The 6,701-nt window shown below is 44.7% G+C and overlaps 1 long non-coding RNA gene across 1 annotated transcript; it reads left to right on the top strand.

The window, feature by feature from the left end:
• Positions 1 to 5,172: 5,172 nt before the first annotated feature.
• LOC131384552 (uncharacterized) lies at positions 5,173 to 6,102 on the top strand. The gene is made up of 2 exons (XR_009215522.1): positions 5,173 to 5,296; positions 5,480 to 6,102. It is a non-coding gene; the product is annotated as an uncharacterized LOC131384552 (long non-coding RNA).
• Positions 6,103 to 6,701: the final 599 nt, after the last annotated feature.

Here is a 6,701-nt window from a genome sequence, read left to right as displayed (position 1 = left end):
TACAAAAATTAGCCGGGTGTGGTAGCAGACCCCTGTAACCCCAGCTACTTGGGAGGCTGAGGCAGGAGAATCACTTGAATCTGGGAGGCCGAGGTTGCAGTGAGCCGAAATGGTGCTACTGAACTCCAGCCTGGAAGACAGGAGCGAAACTCTGTCTCAAAAAAAAAAAAAAAAAATTTAGAATTTCAAGACAGCAACAGCTGAGCATTAAACAAATTAGGGCCCCCCTAAACTCAGGGTTCTGAGTTTAGGATAATGATGGCACAGGTTGCATGCCCAAGAAGCTGACTTTGCCTACAGAACTAAATAATCTTTAGAAGAGTTTTTAAACAGTGCCCCAGTGTGACATTGAGAGAACACACAGTCACTCTCCCCCTTTATTTCCAAGTTTTGGATAATTTTCCTTTACAGAGTCAAAAAAACCACTTCCTAGTTGTGTGGTTTTGGGCAAGTTACTTAACCTCTGCCATGCTCCATCACTTGGCTGGTAGATGAGAATTATAAATAATCCTTGCCCTGTATAATTCATGGGGTTTTAGTGATCACTAAATAAGACAGGCATTTGACAGTTTTGTGCAATAAGTTTTATAAACCTTTACAAATGCTTTGTATCAGCATGTAGTTTTGGCATCCCAGCCTGGTATTCTTATAGATTCTCTTTGGAGAGTCAGTTCTCCTAGCTTAGTCGGAGAAATCTTCCTGGGAAAAATGACCTTCGATTTCATTGTAAAGAGAAGAGACATGATGTGGTTGTCAGGAGGTGAGAGCTTGTCTCAAACATAAGTGACTGTTTGGACAAAAGCTTGGAGAAAGGAAAGGGTGAGCCCATCCCAGGAGACCACGAAATAGCCAGCCTCATGGGCTGACAGGAAATGAGAGATGACCAGTCAGGTGGGCGGGATCGCAGAACCCTAAGAGCTCATCTACCCCCGGGAACATCGGGCAGCTCCCGTCACATTCTCCCCAAATACTCCTAAGGACAGAAGAAAGAAAATATCTCTTTAAATAGGCCACTAGAATTGGGACTCTTCTTTAAATTCTTGTGTTTATCTTCATAAATTTCATAAATTCATTAAAATTTTACATTCTATTTCATCATATACTCACAATTATTTTAATACTAAAAATAGCAATCCCCCCTGAAAAAAAAGTCTTTGGTAAAATTGAATCCCATCAAGGTGTTCCATAATTCTTCTGTGGTTCCCCTAATCCAAGAGGCTGAAGTATCCCGGTCTGAAAAGCACTGCGCTATTAGCACCTTTCTGTGGCATTGCTCATGACACCTCGATGACAAAGGCACAAAAGAGTCCACACTTGGCTGAGGCCCTCTTGGCACTTTAGGGACTGGGAATCCTTGGATGGGGATCAAAAGAAGACATGCCTGGAGCAGAGATTCCACTACCCAGCCACGGTCATGCCCAGACTTCTCGACAGCCGTTTCCCTTTGCATACACTCCCACCCAAGTGCCTTCAGCCTCACCTCTTCTTGACTGGCTTAAGGATATTTATGACTACTTGAGTTTTTCCAAATTTCCTTCACCCCCCTTCCTCTGCCCCTCTAGTTTTTCTGCTCCATAATTGGGCATGGAAGTGGAGCAGAATAAAGGGGGCAGAGCAAGGGGGAAGGGGGAGCTGCAGACTCAGAACAGAGGGATATCCATGAGAAGGGGGGTTGGGGAGCCAGAGCAGTCTCCACAATCTGTGACTTGCAGACCACCCAGACTCCAAGCCTCCCAGCTCCTACCTACTGCACTAAGCCTCTTGAACCGTGCACATATTTCTGCTCTCCAGAGCTTTACCCCCCAGAATAGAATATTATTTGTTTATCATTAGGATCAGGCTGCTGGATGCAGAACATACTCTAGGAAGCACAGATTGCAGCCCTTTTATTTTTAACTGATCCAGGGATGAGCTTCTTTTGCATTGCCCTTTGTTAGAGTCTGCATATGTTGCACAGAGACTTGGTGACAATTTTAAGGGGCAAAATAAATGACTGCTTCTTTGTGTTTAAAAGAGGAATTGGTTGGGCACGGTGGCTCACGCCTGTAATCCCAACACTTTGGGAGGCCAAGGCGGGCGCATCACAAGGTCAGGAGATCGAGACCACAGTGAAACCCCGTCTCTACTAAAAATACAAAAAAATTAGTCGGGCCTGGTGGCGGGCGCCTGTAGTCCCAGCTACTCCGGAGGCTGAGGCAGGAGAATGGCGTGAACCTGGGAGGCGGAGCTTGCAGTGAGCCGAGATCGCGCCACCGCACTCCAGCCTGGGTGACAGAGCGAGACTCCGTCTCAAAGAAAAAAAAAAAATAAATAAATAAAAATAAAAAAAAAGAGGAATTAAGCTGGGCATAGTAGCTCATGCCTGAAATCCCAAAATTTTCTATTGCTGAGGAGGGAGGATTACTTGAGTCCGGGAGTTTAAGGCCAATCTGGGCAACATAGAGAAATCCCCATCTTTAAATTTAAAAATAATAATAATAAATGCATAAAATTGGAATTAAAGGTAAACTGATGAGTCTTCCTTGATCCCTTCTTCCCATCCTCGGAGCTTATTTTTACTGCCAGCAAAGGGGCTGCTGGACTGTAAAATAGGAGCTCAGAATGGCCAGTCTGTTATTTTTTCCTCATTTGCTTCAGAATGATGGAGATTGAGGAGGGGGTTCCGGATAAAGATGGAGCAGATGAAACTGATCAGCCTGGTGCAGATAATTGTCAAAGTGAGGAGTTGAAACACAGAGGTTTCACTATTCTTTCTATTTCCTTTTAGGTTTAAAATTTTTCCATGAGAGATTGTTTTTAAATCCCTGCTCTCGTGGAATTCCTGCTCTCATGTTCTCTCTGAAAACAGAGGCAGTGTGAGAGAATCGCCACACAGCGGGATGCATGGGGCTCGTGCCCAGCTTTCTTTTGCTCTGCCCTGTCCTTTGCCCATGACCAGAGCTTCACCATCACCTCTCTGCAGAAGGCTCCATGCCAGAGATTCGTGCCTTTACCTCTCTGCCCAACTCCTGCCAGACTGGGGCCCAGCCTCCCACATAGTTCTTTCTCCCCCAACTCCAAAAAAAGTAAAGGAAGAAAACCAGGACCACTAGGTTCTCGCCTATAGGATCAGCCTTACAGTCAGTAGCCAGGACCAATTCCGAGCAGACAAAAGCCTCTCTTCCCTGATAGACGAATGGCTAAGACCAGAAGGAGAAGAGAAACTTTAAAAACAGATGTCCAGGCCCTACCCCAGATATGATGAAGCCGACTTGGTGTGGGGAGAAAGAAACTGTCATTTTGAGACTCCCCTTGTGACTTCCGCATTGCCAGGTGTGGGAACCCCTGCAGCAGGCCAGTGCTCAGTCTCAGGTTGCTAAGGCAGCCAGTCTGACCTCGAAGAATATCTCCACTCTAAAAGTTTGGTTCAAACTGCTGTTCTGCCTCAGACACCCACTATGGCCAGGCTGGTCTCAAACTCCTGACCTCAAGTCATCCGCCTGCCTCAGCCTCCCAAAGTGCTGGGATTACAGGCGTGGGCCACCGCACCCAGCTGAGATTGCCTTTTGAGAAGAGAATTGGATGGTTGGGGATGGAGAGGAGGGAGAGATCTGTTTACTGTGCCTGGCCAGAACCATAATTCTTCCTGTCATCCTGGCTTAAAATCAAAGTCATGATTGACTTCTCTCTATCCTCCACCACCTCCTATGCCCCCCTCTAATAAATCAAAAAAATCTCTTTACTCTCTATTCAAAAATTTACATTTGTCATCTCTTTTTTCTAGGCACATGGCCTCTTTACCTCTCACCTAGAATACTGAAAGCCTTACAGATAAACTTTCCATCTCCAGTTCCTCCCCAGCCTTTCTCCCCACCCTCCTCCAACCCTTCTTCCCCCACTTCCAATCCCATTCCTTTCCTTTAGGTGTTTACAGGTAAATCCAATCAATCTTCCTTTGGCTGTGTTGCTCCCCATGTCAAAAACTCTTAATAGCTTCTTTGTCTACTGGGCTTCCATCCCCTTCTTACTTTTGAGCAGAAATTGTACCTATCATTCAATGCCCCAATTTCAACGTCACCTTCTCCATGAAGACTTTCATGGTCACTCTTGACAGATGTGACCTCATGCTCCTGGACCCCAAGATGAGTGTACTTGTCTAATGACAGTTCTCCCACACTGTTCTTACTGAAGTTATTGATTATATTCATAGCTCCCTTACCAGACCATGTTAGGGTATGTTTCTTTATTCTTTGTTTTTTTTTTTTTTTTTGAGACACAGTCTCACTGTCACCGAGGCTGGAGTGCAGTGGCATGATCTTGACTCACTGCAACCTCTGTCTCCCGGGTTCAAGCAATTCTCGTGCCTCAGCCTCCCGAGTAGCTGAGATTACAGGTATGTACCACCACATCTGGCTAATTTTTGTATTTTTTGTAGAGAAGGAGTTTTTCCATGTTGGCCAGGTTGGTCTCAAACTCCTGGCCTTAAGCGATCCACTCACCTTGCCTCCCAGAATGCTAGGATTACAGGTGTGAGCCACTGTGCCTCAGTAGGAAGGCAGAAAGCAGAGAGAGAGAGATTGAGAAATTATGGGAGGGCAGGAAAGAGAAAGAAGGAAAGAAGAAAGAAAGGAAGGGAGGGAGGGAAAAGAGGGGAGGGAGGAAAAAAACAAACTTACAAGCAACAAGCATGGACATTTTGAGGACTTCATGGTCCTTTGAGCCCCCACACATCATATTAAGCATATTAAAATACACCCAATCCCTTTTTTTAACTATAAAAATACTGCAGTATTTTTTATAATTTTACTTTTGAAATTTGGCCCAACAATGATTTCTCGGCAATCGCTGTGCATAATCAGGAATTCTTGCAATGAGAAAAAAACTCGCCTGTAAATTGTTGTCAAATGTGTAAAAATCTTGTAACAATCAGTGTAACGATTAATGAACATGACATCACATGTCTTTGTAGACCTACTTCTTAGCAAGTGAGGTGCTTATTCATTTCAGTTTAGGTCTTTCACATTTTTAGATCTTGAACTCAATCCCTAGAGATAAACAGCTCTGGTTGCCAGGGTTTGAATAGGTCAGAAGAACACAATGATGACTTCACAGGGATGCTGGAGGTTACCATGGAAATGCTGTCGGCTCCCCCTCCCCAAGTCATCTTCACACATCTTCATGTGGGAGGCAGGCATTTGTTTCCACTGTGGAGTTGACTCCATCTCCCAGTAGGCCTCTTCTGGAAATTTCCTCCCCATGTTAGATCTGGCAGAGCCACTGGGAGACAGAGCAGCAGAGGGGAGCCGAGTGACACTAGGTGAGAAGTTGTACGGCCAGATGACTTGAGCCTGGTGAGCTCCCTGCCTCACGCATCCCTGGGCCCAGAGGGAGAGACACAGAGTGGTTACCAGTGAACACTGTTTACTGGGCCAACCTGAGCGCATTCCGAGCCCAGGCTGCAGTCAAAGACAACACTAAACAGTCTTCCTTTGCTTTTCAGGTTGCTATGACAGCCAGGAATTTGCAAACCAAACCAGACCTGGAGAAGAAGTCTGTCCTTGGCCCAAAGAGTTTGCAGTTCCAAATGGTTCTGCTAATGGTTCCTGTTGTCTTCTTTGACACCTGCCAGATGGAAGAATCTCTAAACCTGGGATTTGGAAGTGTCCCAACATAAAGGCTATTTCCAAGCTGGCTGAAGCTGTGTTCGACGGAATTTAGGTGTGATAGAAGGAACTTCTTGGCAAGAAAAGCTGGAAACTATTACAATAGGTCCCAGAGAGAGCCTCATTATCTTCTCGAAAAAATTTCTATATTTGTTTAGTGTTCTGTGGTTTGCTAAGCACATTCACATAAATTATCTAATTGGATCTTCACATCCACCCAGTGAAGGAGCAAAAATAGATATCATAATACTTGACCAAAGACAAGGAAAATGAAGTTCAATAAGAACAAGATCAAACAGCCAACAAGCAACAGAACTGAGACTTCATCTGGGTTTTCCGACTGTCAACCTAGCTCTTTTAATTCTATTATGATAATCCCCCAAAATATAAAAGAGATCACATCTGAGCTGGACAGTTTAGAAACAGGTTTTTTTCTAAAATAAAGTGATGCTATAGATAATTTTTTGTGGTAAAATACACATGATGTAAAATTTAACACTTTAATCATTTTTTTATTATTTTTTTCTAGACGGAGTCACGCTCTGTCACCCAGGCTGGAGTGCAGTGGTGCAATCTCAGCTCACTGCAACATCTGCCTCCCAGATTCAAGCAGTTCTCTGCCTCAGCCTCTCCAGTAGCTGGAAATCCAGGCACACGCTATACCCTGCTAATTTTTGTATTTTTAGTAAGATGGGTTTTCACCATGTTGGCCAGGCTGGTCTTGAATTCCTGACCTCATAATCTGCCCACCGCCACCTCCCAAAGTGCTGGGATTATAGGTGTGAGCCACCGCGCCCAGCCGCACTTTAATGATTTTTAAATGTACAGTTGACAGGCATCAAGTACACTCATTATTGTGCAACTGTCACCACCATCTCTCTAGAACTTCTTCATCTTCTCAAACTGAGACTCTGTACTCTTTAAATAATAACTCCCCAGGCCCCTCCTCTCAGCCCCTGGAAACCGTCATTCAGCTCTGTGAATTTGACTACTCTGGGTAACTCATATAAGTGGAATTATACAGTATTTGTCCTTTCGTGACTGGCTCATGTCACTTAG

Source organism: Hylobates moloch, unplaced genomic scaffold (assembly GCF_009828535.3).
Source record: "Hylobates moloch isolate HMO894 unplaced genomic scaffold, HMol_V3 SCAFFOLD_11, whole genome shotgun sequence".
NCBI classification, from domain to species: Eukaryota; Metazoa; Chordata; class Mammalia; order Primates; family Hylobatidae; genus Hylobates; species Hylobates moloch.
The sequence above is the reverse complement of the archived record's forward strand: the minus strand, read 5'-3'. Positions and strand labels throughout refer to the sequence as shown.